Genomic DNA, 17,288 nt, shown 5'->3' on the forward strand with positions numbered 1-17,288 from the left:
AATTATATTTCCAGATTTATATCCCACATGACTGCCACATGTGCGCCAATATTCAAGCTCCTCCGGAAAGATCAGCGTCATGATTGGACCGAGGATTGCCAGAAGGCCTTTGACAGTATCAAAGAGTATCTGTCCGAGCCTCCGATTCTGTCTCCGCCTGTTGAAGGGAGACCATTGATTATGTACTTGAATGTTCTTGAAGACTCTATGGGTTGTGTATTGGGTCAGCAAGATGAATCAGGGAAGAAAGAGTATGCTATCTACTATCTAAGTAAGAAGTTCACTGATTGTGAGTCTCGATACTCAATGCTTGAGAAAACATGTTGTGCTTTGGCTTGGGCTGCTAAGCGTTTACACCAGTATATGTTAAATCATACGACTTGGTTGATATCCAAAATGGATCCAATCAAGTATATCTTTGAGAAGCCTGCTTTAAATGGGAGGATTTCCCGTTGGCAGATGCTGTTGTCTGAGTATGATATTGAGTATCGAGCTCAGAAAGCTATTAAAGGTAGTATCTTGGCTGACCACTTGGCACATCAACCAATTGAGGATTATCAGTATGTTCAGTATGACTTCCCTGATGAGGAGATTCTATATTTGAAAATGAAAGATTGCGATGAGCCTACACTCTATGAAGGGCCAAAATCTGGCTCCCGATGGGGCATGGTGTTTGATAGCGCTGTAAATCAATATGGAAGTGGTATTGGGGCAGTGATTATTACTCCTCAGGGCACACATTTTCCTTTTACAGCAAGGCTAACTTTCAAATGCACGAATAATATGGCGGAGTATGAGGCCTGTATTATGGGTTTGGAGGAATGTATTGATCTCAGGATCAAGCATCTTGATGTTTATGGTGATTCGGCCCTTGTTGTTAATCAGATTAAGGGTGAATGGGAGACGAATCAGCCTGGCCTCATCCCATACAGAGATTATGCGAGGAGGATTTCAACGTTCTTTACTAAAGTTGACTTCCATCATATTCCTCGAGATGAGAATCGGATGACAGATGCTCTTGCTACACTTGCTTCTATGATTATGGTGAAATTCTGGAATGAATTCCCCTATATTACTGTGATGCGCTTGGATAGACCAGCTCATGTATTTGCAGTTGAAGAAGTAAAAGATGATAAGCCATGTTATTATGATATCAAATGTTTTCTTCAGAGTCAGATTTACCCGCCTGGGGCGTCTGTTAAAGATAAGAAGACTTTGAGGATGTTATCTGGCAGTTTCTACCTCAATGGTGATGTGCTTTATAAGAGGAATTTTGACATGGTTCTGCTCAGATGCGTGGATAGACACGAAGCAGGCCTGTTAATGACTGAAGTCCATGAGGGTTCATTTGGTACTCATTCCAATGGACATGCCATGGCCAAGAATATGTTGATAGAAGACTACTATTGGCTGACAATGGAGTCTGACTGCTGCAAATATGTGAAGAAATGCCACAAGTGTCAGATTTATGCGGATAAGATTCATATTCCCCCGACACTTCTGAATGTTATTTCCTCACCATGGCCTTTCTCCATGTGGGGAATTGACATGATTGGCATGATAGAGCCAAAGGCGTCAAACGGTCACAAATTTATTCTCGTAGCAATTGATTATTTCACCAAGTGGGTTGAAGCGACATCATATGCAAATGTGACCAGGCAGGTGGTTGTGAAGTTTATCAAGATTCAACTCATATGCCGTTATGGTGTGTCAGATAAGATCATTACTGATAATGGATCTAACTTGAACAACAAGATGATGAAAGAGCTGTGTAGCGAGTTCAAGATTGCACATCATAATTCTTCTCCTAATAGACCCAAGATGAATGGGGTTGTTGAAGCTGCTAACAAGAACATCAAGAAGATTATTCAGAAGATGGTTGTTACGTACAAAGATTGGCATGAGATGCTGCCATTTGCTTTGCATAGCTATCGTACATCCGTCCGCACTTCAACAGGGGCAACCCCTTTCTCTCTTGTATATGGCATGGAGGTTGCGCTCCCCGTGGAGGTTGAGATCCCATCAATGAGAGTCTTGATGGAAGCCAAGTTGACTGAGGCTGAATGGGTTCAAAGTCCTTATGACCAGTTGAACTTGATTGAAGATAAGAGATTAACTGCCATGTGCCATGGTCAGTTATATCAGCAAAGGATGAAGAAATCCTTTGATAAGAAGGTCAAGCCTCGTGTATTTAGAGAAGGTGACCTCGTGCTCAAGAAAGTCTTGTCTTTCGCGCCCGATTCCAGGGGCAAGTGGACTCCAAACTATGAAGGTACATATGTTGTTAAGAGAGCCTTTTCAGGCGGTGCTTTGATACTTACAACTATGGATGAGGAGGATTTCACACGTACTGTGAATTCAGATGCAGTCAAGAAATACTTCGCCTAAAATAAAAAAAACAGAATAGCTCGCTAAGTTGAAAACCCGAAAGGGCGACTTAGGCAAAAATGAGCGTCTCGGCGGATTAAAAACCCGAAAGGGCGGTCCAGGCAAAAGTTATATATATATATATATATATATATATATATATATATATATATATATATATATATATATATATATATATATATATCCCGCTAGATTGAGTACCTCACCCTGGGGCAATCTAGGCAAAAATTAAGGATTTGGCGAGTAACTGCATCCTGACAAGACTTTGTTCTACAACCGTCATCTGTCAAAGAATTTCTCTCAGTCGTTGTCAACTGAAGCTTCAAATACATTGGACTCAGAGTTGGTGGAGAAATGGTTATTATGTTCAATGTAGCCTTTTTTTCCCAATATATATCACCAATTTCAATTTGTAAAGATCCATGGAGTCTTGCCATTTGCGGACTACCATTCTATCAAATAAATTTGAGCCTTTATCCAATTCTTTGCACTCTTATTTGTTTCTGCTTAACAAATGTTTGCATGTTTTAAATGATAAATATCATTGTTTTAAACAAATAAAGTTTTATAATCTGTTTTTAAACAAAGTGAACATTCACAATGATTGAAAAGGATGAAATGGAAAGTCTTCAGTGCTCTCCCAAGGATAATATGATCTCCAAAAGGGTAACACATTTGTTCAGGTTCCTAGCATATTTGTGTCCTCTTCATCATCTTTCAGGTTGTCTCCTCTGTGAGCGCAGAAAAAGATAATGCACCGCCAAATTCCTCAGAGAGTTTGGAGTTTTGGTCTCGGTCTTCTAACTCCCCAGTGAGTCTAGGTCTAGCATCTGTGTTTTATCAAATATATGGTTGTCATCCCTTGTGTGGATTGACCTAAAATCCCTTATAAATTGATAAAAATTGATATGCTTTCTATTTTCGAGGAAGTTGGTCTTTCCCTCATTGTGATTGGAAATCTCCCGCAGATTGAGCAGAAACTCCCATCATGAATTGGAAAATTTTCAGCAGGTTGGTTTGTAGCCTATCCCCGGCGGATTCGCGTACATTTTCCCCCCAGCAAGTTTGCTTACCACTCGTCCTCATTGGGGTTACTCATATCAGACTTCCCCCAGTTGGGTCGCCAGCAGATTATCTCCAGCATGATCACTTACAAGTTATCCCTAGCTCGGTCATTAGCAACCTTTCCTAGTGGAGTTGGCCTGATCAGAGCCTGATTATTTGTTATTTCCTCTGCCTTGGATAGCTTCCTCCTAGCAGAGCTAGTGTTGAAGATGTTTATTTCCTTCCCCAGCGGAGCAGTGGTTCCCTTCTCCTCGGCAGAGATGTTTCTCCAGTAGATATGAGGAAATGTGTTGATTATTGAAACTTCTCTATAGTGGTTGTTCCCCACAGAGTTCCATATCTTTCCATAATAAGTTCCCCAGTAGAGTTGCTTCTACGATGGATCTTATCCGTGTTGAGCCCCCTGGCAGTGGTTCTGTAGCTTCCTTGTTGACTTTATCTAATCCTAGTTTGGCGTTGGAACTTCGAGAAAGATGTGTTGTTTCCTTCCCCAGCGGAGTGGTTGGTTCCTTCTCCGCAGCAGAGATATTCCTTCAGTGGTTAGAAGTGAATATTTGATTGATGTGTTTCTGTTTGGTGGTTGCTCCCCCACAGAATTTCGTATCCCTTGATAAGATCCCCAATAGAGTTCTTCTATGACTGATCTTATACATATATCTTCGTACTGCTGGAAGATCCCTAGCTTTGGTAGTTGTGATCCTTTGGCTGATCCCCAACAGCGGTCTCTGGTACCCAGTGATCCTGCTTGTTCTCCTAGCAGTAATCTTGATCCCCGACAGCGACTCTGTTTGGTCCTCAGTTGTGATTGGTGTTTTCTAGTATTTGTTGCTCCCCACTAGATTTGATTTTCTCCTGTGGTCCTGGCTTTGCACTTTTTGAGATGTTGTACCGGATGTCTGTCCATTTGATTCTTGGACCTGTTTGTGTTAGATATGTCTGTTTGTCAACATTAATCATACATAAAACACGCATGTACATGCATAATTGTAACATTCAGATATTCATGTTGCATCTTTTGCCATATATCTTTGTTTGTTATCTCCTTCTATTTGGTGATACATATTTCCCCAAGCAGATGTTTGTGTCTGATCTCTCCATGTAGAGTCATCCCTATAGGCAGAAAGTGTCTATCTTTCCTTCACATCCCCACTGAGTTATGTCCTCGTGGATGATTATTATTTCAGTTTCGTCCCAAAACATGTATTGGGATGGAATTACTCCCCTGAGTTATATCCTCATTGGGTTGAGTCTTGTTTCATTGTGTCTCTCTAGTTTGTTCCTAGATTGACTCCTCTTGTTATTTCTGATAACACTAAAATTTACCGTATTTTCGACTCCGATTTCACATGCATTCTAGTTATTTTATTATCATTTTGTTGTGTTATTGCTATGTTTTTCTTTGTTTTCAGGTTTTTACTTTAATCGGAGCCCCGATCGAGAAAAGGAGTGAAAAAAGAGCTAAAAACCCTAAAATTCAGCATTTTATACTTGTGGCCTACCCCATGGCTGGCGCCATAGACCCTGCCATGACGTGTCCAAGCTCAACTTCCCTCAACTTCCACGTTCCCCACTACTTCCACTAAGGCGCCTCATTTTGTGCTTGTGGCGGGCGCCATGGCCTTGTGGCGGGCGCCACAAGAGGAAAGTTTTCCCTCCCATTTTCAAGTTGAAGGGCATCCTTGTCATTTCCATCTTTTTACTTGCTTATAAATAGAAACTCGAAATCACTTTTACAATCATCCATACTTAGAGCTGAGGCAAACTCAAAGCAACTTTGTTTCACTTAGGCATATATTCAGTATTATAAAGTGGTAATCGCTTCGCATTGGAGTGTTACCACAATTGTGGAATCGAGTCTGTGATAGAGTCTGTAATCGAGTTTGGAGCACTTTGGAAGGAAGTTGATCCTGCCGCCATTTTCATTTCCACTTTACAATTTATTCAACCCTCCGATTGGAGCAGGTTTTTATTACTTGTCTTTATCTTATTTATTTTCCGCACTCGCTTTACTTTATTTATTTCCTGCACTCGCTTTACTTTTATTTATTTCCTCGCACTCGCTTTAAATTATTTATTTCCTCGCACTCGCTTTAAATTATTTATTTCCTCGCACTCGCACTACTTTTATTTATTTCTCGCACTCGCACTACTTTTATTTACTTTCCGCACTCGCACTACTTTTATTTATTTTAATGCACTTTTACTTTACCATGTCTAGCTAAATTTATAAGGTTAGAATGTAAGGATCGTAATTGAACCGATAATCCGTACAAGTGTTTGTAGAAACACTTATGGGCTATTTTAACTTTCAACTTAAGTTTTCCCGCACTTCAAATCCGTTGGTTAAGATCGAAAGCCGTCAACATCTTTTTAAACTTAATTGTTTTTAACTATTTCAAAAACAGCGAAAGCGCTTTGTTTAGTTCATTAGGAGATTTTAACATTAAGAAGAAAAGAGATTTTAAAACTATTTTCGGACGCGTTTATAAGTTTAGAGTCTGGTTCATAAGAACCTCTTTTGGTTAAGAAATCCAGGTTATAATACTTTTCAACTTAGTTAAGATACTATATTTCTTAAAAATAGGTTTACTACTCTAACGCAATGCGCGCCTTTTTATAAGTGACAATAAGAGGGTTTGATTAGGGGGTACAACTCGGTTCTGAATACGCGAAAGCGACAGTTCCCGTTAAATTAGTTCTTTTTAAAGTAGGAAACACTGCCCATAAGTAGCTCTATTAGCAAGTACTTAGATTATTAATTAATTACGTGAATTACATTCGACCCTGTCTTTATTAATTAAATTTATTTCAACACTTTACTTTTCCTTGCACACCCTAAAAACACTTATTTTGATTGCCTTTGATAAACACCATAACAATAGATAACGATAGATTGACACTTGGTCTCTATGGATTCGACAATCTTTTATATTACTCTGACGCATTCGTATACTTGCGAAAAACACGCATCAAGTTTTTGGCGCCGTTGCTGGGGACCAATTTCGTCAAATTTCATTTTCCTGTTGTTATATCGTTTAGACTTAGGCTATTTCCCGCCGGTCAATGCGAAGAACTCGCAGCACCGGAAGTTTAAGCTTAGTATACCCTCTAGCGGAACCTGAACGTTACGCTCGCACACGTTTATTCTTTCATAGAATTAAGAGAGCTATGGCCGAAGATCAAAACCAAAGACCTCTTAAGGACTTCTCTCAACCATCTAATGAAGAACCTAGTTCTAGTATAGTAAACCCAACCATCCCAGCCAATAATTTTGAACTTAAACCATCCCTGTTGCAACTAGTGCAACAGAGACAATTTGTGGGTCTCGCTACTGAGAACCCAAACCAACATTTAAAAATATTTCTTTAATTAGCAGACACATTTAAAACCAATGGAGCTTCTCCTGAGGCAATACGTTTAAGATTATTTCCTTTTTCCCTCAGAGATAAAGCCCTATCATGGTTAGATTCCCTTCCACCCAATTCCATTACGACTTGGGATAACCTTAGAAGAGTTTTTCTTGCTATATATTTTCCCACGAGTAAAACCGCCGTTCTCCGAAACCATATAACTAGATTTACCCAAAACCAAGGAGAATCGCTGTTCGAAGCTTGGGAGAGATATAAAGAGTTGTTACGAGCATGCCCACATCATGGTTTAGAAAATTGGTTAATCATTCAAACCTTCTATAATGGACTTCATTATAACACAAAGATGACCATCGACTCTGCTGCAGGCGGTGCTCTGATGAACAAACCTTATCCTGAAGCTAGTGTCCTCATTGAAGATATGGCTCAAAACCATCAATCATGGGGAGTCGAACGAGTGACAGTTGAGAAGAAGGAAGCCCAAGGAGGAGCGCATGAACTAAGCTCTATAGACATGATGCAAGCTAAAATGGACGCATTTGCTCTTAAGGTCGAGCATATGTGCATAAACCCGAATACTGTAGCCGCAGTTTCGTCGGATTGTGAGATATGTGGAACCAAAGGACACCAATCCGCAGAATGTAGTCTATTAAACGAAACCCACTCTGAGCAAGTGAACTACACCCAAGGGAACCCATACTCGAATACCTATAACCCTGGATGGAGGAATCACCCGAACTTCTCCTATAAAAACAATAACCCTATCCAAAATAATGCACCTCCGAGACCTAGTTATCAAGCCCCTAGATCAAATCAACCTATGCAACCTGTACCACCAAAGCCGAGCCTTGAGAAAATTATGGAAAATTTTATCACCGCTCAAACCCAACAAAACAAGGAATTCATAAACCAAAACATTCATGTTAACGAATTGATTACTCAGTTAGGAACCAAGGTTGACCAAATAGTTACTCATACCAAGATGCTTGAAACCCAGATCTCTCAGGTAGCTTTAAACCAAGCCCCTCAGACTACACCTAGAGGACAATTTCCTGGACAACCTTAACAAAATCCGAGAGGACAAGCCAATGCCATTACCCTACGAAGTGGGAACGCTTATGATGAGCCACCAAACCCTAGATTGAGTGAACCTGAAACTTCTAAGGAATGTACCAAGCCCCCGGACGAAGTAAAGGAACCAGAGGAACCTGAAAACCAGGAAGGTCGAGAAAAAGGAGAAGAACCTAAAGATAAAACTTATATACCACCCCCGCCAAATAAACCACCTATACCATATCCGCAAAGACTCAAACAAACCCAGATCAATAAAAAGTATCAAAAATTTATTAAAGTTATAGAAAAACTGCATGTAGAAATCCCTTTCACAAAAGCCATCACCCAAATACCTTCTTATGCAAAGTTTCTCAAAGACATCCTTACCAACAAACGTAGACTTGATGATCCGAAGCCTTTGGAATGTAATGCTATTTCCGAGGACAAATTAGCAAAGAAAGATAAAGATCCTGGAAATTTCTCCATTCCTTGCCTTTTGGGTAATCATGTCATCGAAAAAGCTTTTCTAGACTTAGGAGCTAGTGTGAGCCTAATGCCTTTAGCAGTTTGTGAGAGGTTAAACTTAGGAGAATTACAACCCACTAAGATGTCACTTCAGTTAGCCGATAGATCTGTTAAATATCCGATAGGCATTTTAGAAGATGTCCCTGTTAGGATAGGTCAGTTATTTATCCCTACTGATTTCGTTGTCATGGACATCAAAGAGGACAATGATATACCAATCCTTCTAGGTAGACCATTCTTATCGACTGCAGGAGCCATAATAGATGTCAAGAAAGGAAAGTTGACATTTGAAGTAGGTGATGAGAAAATATAATTTATACTTTCGAAATTTCTTATGGCACCTGTGATGGGAGATTCGTGTTATGCCTTAGATATCATTGATGAATGTGTTAGAGAATTAGAACAAAAAGAAATTATAAAAACAATTAAGTTACCATCAACTCTCATAAGGGAAGATGATGACTTTAAGAAACCCTACATCGATGATAACCTTTACGAATGTTTATCCCTTACTCCAGATCCTATACCATGCCCTAAGAAACCAACCTTGGAACTTAAGGAACTGCCTAAGAACCTGAGATATGAGTTGCTCGATGAAAAGATGAACCGTCCAGTTATAGTTAGTGCTACCTTGAGCCAAAAGGAAACGAACCAACTTTTAGACGTTTTACGAAGATATCCCTCAGCCTTAGGATATAATATCTCTGACCTGAAAGGTATAAGCCCATCCGTATGCATGCATCGGATTTCGCTCGAAGAAGATTCAAAACCCTCTAGGGAACATCAGAGAAGAATAAACCCTATAATGAGTGATGTTGTTAAAAAGGAAGTTCTTAAGTTACTTGAGGCAGGAATCATCTATCAGATCTCGGATAGTAAGTGGGTGAGCCCTGTGCATGTAGTACCTAAAAAGGGAGGCATCACAGTCGTGCAAAACGATAAAGGCGAACATGTAGCAAAACGATTAGAAGAAGGATGGCGGATGTGTATAGATTATAGAAAATTAAATAAAGCAACTAGGAAGGATCATTTCCCTTTACCATTTATAGACTAGATGTTGGAGCGTCTAGCCAGACACTCTTACTTCTGCTATCTAGATGGATACTCTAGATTCTTCCAAATACCTATCCACCCCGAAGATCAAGAAAAAACTACCTTTACATGCCCTCATGGAACTTTTGCCTACAGACGAATGTCGTTCGGCCTTTGTAATGCCCCAGCTACTTTCTAACGCTGCATGATGTCAATCTTCGCAGATTAACTAGATGGTATCATGGAAGTGTTTATGGATGATTTCTCGGTTTGCGGATTTGATTTCCACAATTATCTTGCTAACCTTGAGAAAATCCTGGAGAGATGCGTGGAGGTGAACCTCGTGCTAAACTGGGAAAAATGTCATTTCATGGTAACCGAAGGAATAGATTTATGACATATAGTTTCTAAAAAAGGTATAGAGGTAGATAAAGCTAAAATAGAAGTTATAGAAAACCTAAAACCACCAAAAACCATCAGAGAAGTCCGAAGCTTTCTTGGACACGCTGGATTCTACCGGAGTTTTATTAAGGACTTCTCCAAAATAACTAAACCTTTAACTAGACTTTTAATGAAAGATGCTGAATTCATTTTCGATGAAAAATGTAATGACGCATTTAATCTTTTAAAGCAAGCGTTAGTATCGGCACCCATTATGAAACCACCTGATTGGTCAGAACCTTTTGAGATAATGTGCGATGCTAGTGATTATGCAGTTGGAGCCGTTCTAGGACAAAGGAAAGATAAAAAATTACATGCCATTTACTATGCCAGTAGAACCCTAGATGCTGCCCAACTTAACTACGCAACAACTGAAAAAGAATTACTCGCTGTAGTTTTCGCTATAGACAAATTTAGATCTTATCTAGTAGGAGCAAAAATTATAGTTTACACCGATCATGCTGCCATTCGTTACCTATTAAGTAAAAAAGATGTCAAGCCCAGGTTACTCTGATGGATTCTATTACTACAAGAGTTTGATTTAGACATAAGAGATAAAAAAAGGCACTGAAAATGTAGTAGCCGATCACCTTTCTAGGTTAGAACATCTAAAACCTGAACTAGTACCCATAAATGATGATTTTGCCTATGATAGACTGGTCGCTAGAGTAGAAACCATTGAAGATAATAACCTAGATCCTTATGAGCACCCTCAAAATTCCTTAGCAATAAGTAACGTACCCTGGTATGCAGACTTCGTTAATTACCTAGCTGCTGATATAGTACCCCCTGATCTCGACTACCACCGCAAGAAGAAATTCTTCCACGATGTGAGAAACTTCTATTGGGACGAACCGCTCCTTTTCAAAAGGGGTAAAGATGGCATTTTTCGCCGTTGCGTTCCAGAAGAAGAGGTAAATAATATTATCGAGCATTGTCATTCTGCACCTTATGGTGGACATGCGAGCACATCTAAGACATACGCCAAGATTCTTCAAGCTGGCCTATTCTGGCATACCATGTGGCGCGATGTGTATGCTTGCATTGTCAAGTGTGATAGATGCCAACGCACTGGAAACATTTCAAGGCGTGATGAAATGCCTCTAAGAAACATTCAGGAAGTAGAACTCTTTGACGTATGGGGTATAGATTTCATGGGACCTTTCCCACCATCCTTAGGGAACAAGTATATCTTAGTAGCTGTAGACTATGTGTCTAAGTGGATTGAAGCTATAGCTGCACCCACAAACGATACTAGGGTAGTAATCAAACTATTTAAAAACTATATATTCCCTAGATTTGGAACACCGCGTTTAGTCATAAGCGATGGAGGATCACACTTTATATCGAGAATATTTGACAAACTTTTAAGAAAATATGGAGTTAGGCATAGAGTAGCAACACCATACCATCCACAAACTAGTGGCCAAGTAGAAGTATTTAATAGGGAGATAAAACAAATCCTAGAGAAAATTGTTTCTATTTCTAGGAGAGACTGGTCTCAGAAGCTTCAAGAAGCATTATGGGCCTATAGAACCGCTTTCAAAACCCCTATAGGAACTACTCCTTATCAACTAGTTTATGGAAAATCCTATCACTTACCGTTCAAATTAGAGCATAAGGCCTATTGGGCCATTAAAACTTTGAATTTAGACTACCTAGCCGCTGGAGAAAAGCGTACCCTAGACATTCATAAACTAGAAGAACTTAGGCAATCGGCCTACGAGAATGCAAAAATATATAAAGAGAGGACAAAAGCTTATCACGACAAAAGAATAGTAAAGAAAAATTTCAATATAGGCGATCCTGTTCTCCTTTTTAACTCTAGGTTACGACTCTTCCCTGGAAAGCTACGTTCAAGATGGACTGGTCCTTTCGAAGTATCCAAGATTCTGAGATCCGGAGCCGTAGAAATCAAGAATGATACCTGTAGTCCATTCATTGTAAATGGACAAAGACTGAAGCTCTACAAAGGAGGAGACATTCCAGTATACTACTCAAGCCACACCCTGATTGATCCACCGATTCCTACTACTACAGGTGTATAAATTCTAATCGTCAAGCTAATGACGTTAAACAAGCGTTGCGTGGGAGGCAACCCATGGTTTTTCTTTCATTTTACTTTTTCGCATTTATTTAATTTTATTTTTTATTTTATTTTATCATATTTTGCATTGAGACTAAGATTTGAATGGTTCGTATTTTCAGGATCACTTTCTTAACTTTTACAGAATGCAGGATTTCGATGACATGCACGTGGCCTATAAAGATAATGCTCAGAGGGAGCGCTACATCGCTCTGTATCAGCGCCCTATGGCACCCACACGTTATCCTGATCTCCAGACCACTCTTGATGCTATCCCGGAGACACCTATGGGATATTTTCTGGGTAAGGAGGTTGAGAAGTTTTGGAGTGATATATCAGGTGGTGGAAGCCAGGATTCATCTATGCAGCTGTCTCATGTCATACATAACCCCGCCTTCAGATACTTTCAGATAATATTAGCACATTCCTTCCTGGGAAGACCAGATGCAAAGACACTACTGAGTGAAGAGGAGATCTTCCTATTATTTTGTGCATCCTAGTCTCGCCCAGTAGTATGTGGGAATTTTATATTATATAGTCTCAGCGGTATCTCCAGATCTACCGAAGGAGTCATCCATGTTGGCGGAATCATCACACAGATTGTTGTTGCTTTAGGTCTGTCTCGCAAGCTGTTACATCTTCGGACCTACTGTGGGTACACTACCATCGACATCGACTTCTGTTTGACCAGAGGGCTGATGAGGAGAGCCTCTTTCCACCCATGTCAGTTTCGATTGCTAGTCGACAGCGAGGCTATCCATTATTTCACACTGCCAGACCCCATGATGACCAGTGTGCATGATCCAGCGAATTGGAGTTATGCTCTAGAGGGCTAGGGAGAGACCGTCGAGGAACCGAGATCACCACCCATTGTTGAATACACGCCTACACCACCATCTCCCAAAATCACTGTTTTCTCTAATAATCTTTCATTGCAGACACCCGACATCCGCACTCAGATTGTTGAGTGTCGTAGAGATATCGCAACGCTTAGACAGGAGGTGGCTGACCTAACTTTACAGATGGGAGTGTCTGATCTCACCCATGCTACTGAAGTCGACTGTCTATATCAGGAGATCGCAGAGCTCAGGCAGGAGATAGCCACGCTCCGTGGATCCACTCAGGAAGATGACATCCCTACTATATGATCTCACCATTTCATCTTATCTTATCTTTTTTTTATATATATTTTTCGTATTTACATAACTTATTTTACATTATCGCATTTGGAATATTATATAAACTACATCTATACATTGATATTTCTATTTTTATCTATATTTATGTCTTATGTTTGTTTTATTTGCATCTTTTATTTTTCAGTTATTTATTTTTATTAGTCTAATATTTGATTTTTGTTTTTATTTTTATTTTTATCTTTTATTTTTACTTTTACAAAAATTATGCAAGCCAATGATGCTAGGAAAATCACAAGAGTAATGCTATTCAGACCCCTCTAAGCCGAAAGACAAGAGAAGCCCAAACCAAAGGACCAAAATCTGGCCCAGCCAGATTTTGCCTTGTGGCGCCCGCCATAGACCATGTGGTGCCCGCCACAGCGTCTGTAAAAGGTCGGGGCAGAACCCCTTTCTTCACCATTTTTGCAACTTACAATGTTCCAAACCCATTTTTTCACCTTGGAAAAACATCCTTGAACCCACAAAAAGCTCATACTTTTCTAACCACCACACCACACAAATCATTATTCCAATTTCCATTTTCGATTTTATCCGTCGGATTTTGTAAAAATCCAACCTTTTCACAAACCACTTCATCTCCTTCATCACTTTTCAAGAGCATTCAAATGGAGTTTAACGGATTCATTCTTCGAGGAGGGAAACCGGGGGATAGACAAAGAAAAATTATTGAACGGTTGCAAAATCGGGAAATCCTCCCGACAAGGTATGTTGACGAAAACTGTCTCTACACTTTAGGTATCTATCATAGGATATTTCATTTATTAGATAATTTAGGTTTGCATAATTTGTTTTCCAACAAAGAAACCACCTATGAGCGGTTGACAATTGAATTTTTGAGTTCCTTAATTTATATTGTCAACCCTAACACTGCTAGCACAGTTGGTACTGTCAAATTTAGAATGTTTGTTGTTGAATACCAATTCAGTACCGACGAACTAGCCAGCTTATTAGGAATCCCTCATGGGGACGGTGCTATTTGTGAGGCCCCTTTGGATTCTGAATGGTCTGTTAAGGTATTTTCCTTCTGGGAGCGTTTATCAAACACTTCCATAAACTCTTTTGAAGGAGTTCTTGCCTCAACTATCCATAACCCGACAATCAGAGTTTTTCGATATCTGTTGGCATGCACTATTTTTGGCCGGGAGAATCCAAATAAGGTTAATGCTAGAGAGCTTCTATTTTTACAAGGAAGCCTCACAAATAGACGTATTAATTCGATCCCGTTCATGCTTACTCATATGACTTTAACTTTGAATAAAGCGGGACCGATTTCTTTTGGTGGATTGATTACATCTATTGCTCGGGCACTTAACCTAAACAATGAGATGGCTACCCTAGACCCCTTACCTCCTCGCACAATTAACTTAAATTTTTTGAGAGACATGAAATTGTGCCGTTCGAGGAGAGAAGGAGGCTATATACTTATGGTTCATGGTGTAGCCATCCCGTCTGTTGTTTTACCGTGCACTAGACGTACAGATGTACGAGATGAAAGGAATTGGACCTACGCTTTAGATGCTCCACCTGTTTTAGGTCCTCTTCCTCCTAACATGCCTGATGAGGCGGGACATGACACTGATGATGCATATGATCGGAGAGAGAGATCTCCCGTACCCAATGTGTCCCCCATCATCCTTCACCATCACACATCGCACCATCTTCTTCTTTTGCAGGTACCACTTTTGGCTTCTATATTACAAAGGATATGTGGCGTGACCACATGGCTAGAGAGCAAAGGCGTGACGACCTACTCTCTACCATCCAGCAACAAAAGGCGGATAACACGCGCTTCATGCAAGAGTCGAAGCGGAGGACAGACAGGTCCTACGACACTGTTCTACAGTCCCTGCAAACGATCACAGATTCACAAACCCGTCAGCAACACTACCACCGTTAGCATATTGCTTTCATAGAAAACACTCAGGGTACCATTTTAGGTAACCTTCGAGAGGTGAGGACCGCTCAGGATGCCCTGCAGGCGAGGATGGATCAAAGAGACCGTCGTCGTACCCGATCCCGTCGTCCACCTCAGGATGACAGGGCACTAGTGGTCAGCAATAGGTTGTCAGGTAACTCTTCCCTTATCTTATTTCGAAACATTGGGGACAATGTTCGATTTAAGTGTGGGAGGAGACTCTATCGTCTTTTCTTTATTGCTTTTCTCGTGTTTCCTTTATCATTTTTTCTTTGTTGTTTTTAGATAGTTTATTTATTGTTGTTTCATTTTAGTTGTTTATTTTGCTTTTTAGAATAATGCATGAGTCTGGCGGGTCACCAAATATAGTAGATCTTTAGTACAATCCTACCTCCCCATACCTTTAGCCCCACCGAATTTTTTTTGCAAAAGAAAATAGTGTTATTTCGAAAGTTTTCAGGTTTTTAAAGACATGTTTTGAGTAAGGATGCGGTGACTTGGGAGAACTTTGTGAAACATCAGTATCTATTTTAGCACCATAAGCTTCGTAAATATAGGAATCATTCCCGAAACCCCATATACCATGGCCTTAATCATCATTTCCGTATAAGTCCTCAGCAGTTTATCTCAGCAGTCAGCTCCGGCCTACGCATCCTCTACGTAGGGGACCGATGCAAATAAGTGAATGATCCGGAAAAACAAAAAAATAAAAGAAAGCAAAAAGGCAACTCCGGTATAGGTGACCCTCACAAAGTCATTTAAACCAAAGGATTGTAAAAAATTTCTAGAAAAAGAAAAAGAAAAAGAAAAAGAAAGAAAAACTTACCCACTGTTGGTTGGTTCAGAGGTATCTAGCACTGAATTCGGTAGGGCGGATTACGATCCGATCCCCCACAACTACAGTTGGGTCCAATAAAAGGGTTTACACATATTTATGTGCCAGAAATCCCATGCTCAGATCATAATCACTAACAGGCCACTCTACTTTGAAGCATGTACGGATAACGGGCTTAATGTGATTGTGCTTGAATGAAAAGGACACAAAAAGAGATGAAGAGGCAGGCCTAGGTATTGTGGGATAATATGGGTTGGTTAATATAGGAATGAAGTTTATGTCCGTATTTGCGGATTAGTATCATCATGATACCCTTAGTTCACTCAGTTAGTACCTATCACTGCATCCCAACTTGAACTTAGAAATTTTACCTGAAGCACTCGTTTGCACCAGTTTTTCTTTTATGAGCTTTCTAATGTTTTGCTTGAGGACAAGCAAAGGTTTAAGTGTGGGAGAGTTTGATAACACTGAAATTTACCGTATTTTCGACTCCGATTTCACATGCATTCTAGTTGTTTTATTATCATTTTGTTGTGTTATTGCTATGTTTTTATTTGTTTTCAGGTTTTTACTTTAATCGGAGCCCCGATCGAGAAAAGGAGTGAAAAAAGAGCTAAAAATCTTAAAATTCAGCATTTTGTACTTGTGGCCTACCCCATGGCTGGTGCCATAGACCCTGCCATGACGTGTCCAAGCTCAACTTTCCTCAACTTCCACGTTCCCCACTACTTCCACTAAGGCGCCTCATTTTGTGCTTGTGGCGGGAGCCATGGCCTTGTGGTGGGGGCCACAAGAGGAAAGTTTTTCCCTCCCATTTTCAAGTTGAAGGGCATCCTTGTCATTTCCATCTTTTTACTTGCTTATAAATAGAAACTCGAAATCACTTTTACAATCATCCAAACTTAGAGCAGAGGCAAACTCAGAGCAACTTTGTTTCACTTAGGCATATATTCAGTATTATAAAGTGGTAATCGCTTCGCATTGGAGTGTTACCACAATTGTGTAATCGAGTCTGTGATAGAGTCTGTAATCGAGTTTGGAGCACTTTGGAAGGAAATTAATCCTGCCGCCATTTTCATTTCCGCTTTGCAATTTATTCAACCCTCCGATTGGAGCAGGTTTTTATTACTTGTCTTTATCTTATTTATTTTCCGCACTTGCTTTACTTTATTTATTTCCTGCACTCGTTTTACCTTTATTTATTTCCTCGCACTCGCTTTAAATTATTTATTTCCTCGCACTCGCTTTAAATTATTTATTTCCTCGCACTCGCACTACTTTTATTTATTTCTCGCACTCGCACTACTTTTGTTTACTTTCCGCACTCGCACTACTTTTATTTATTTTAATGCACTTTTACTTTACCATAACTAGCTAAATT

General features: G+C 39.9%; 1 non-coding gene across 1 annotated transcript; it reads right to left on the reverse strand.

Annotated features, from left to right (window-relative positions):
- Window positions 1–7,005: 7,005 nt before the first annotated feature.
- LOC127133032 (small nucleolar RNA R71) lies at window positions 7,006–7,112 on the reverse strand. The gene has a single exon (XR_007807030.1). It is a non-coding gene; the product is annotated as a small nucleolar RNA R71 (small nucleolar RNA).
- Between the last annotated feature and the right edge of the window lie 10,176 nt (window positions 7,113–17,288).

The sequence above is a fragment of the Lathyrus oleraceus genome, chromosome 3, assembly GCF_024323335.1.
Source record: "Lathyrus oleraceus cultivar Zhongwan6 chromosome 3, CAAS_Psat_ZW6_1.0, whole genome shotgun sequence".
In the NCBI taxonomy this organism is placed as follows: Eukaryota; Viridiplantae; Streptophyta; class Magnoliopsida; order Fabales; family Fabaceae; genus Lathyrus; species Lathyrus oleraceus.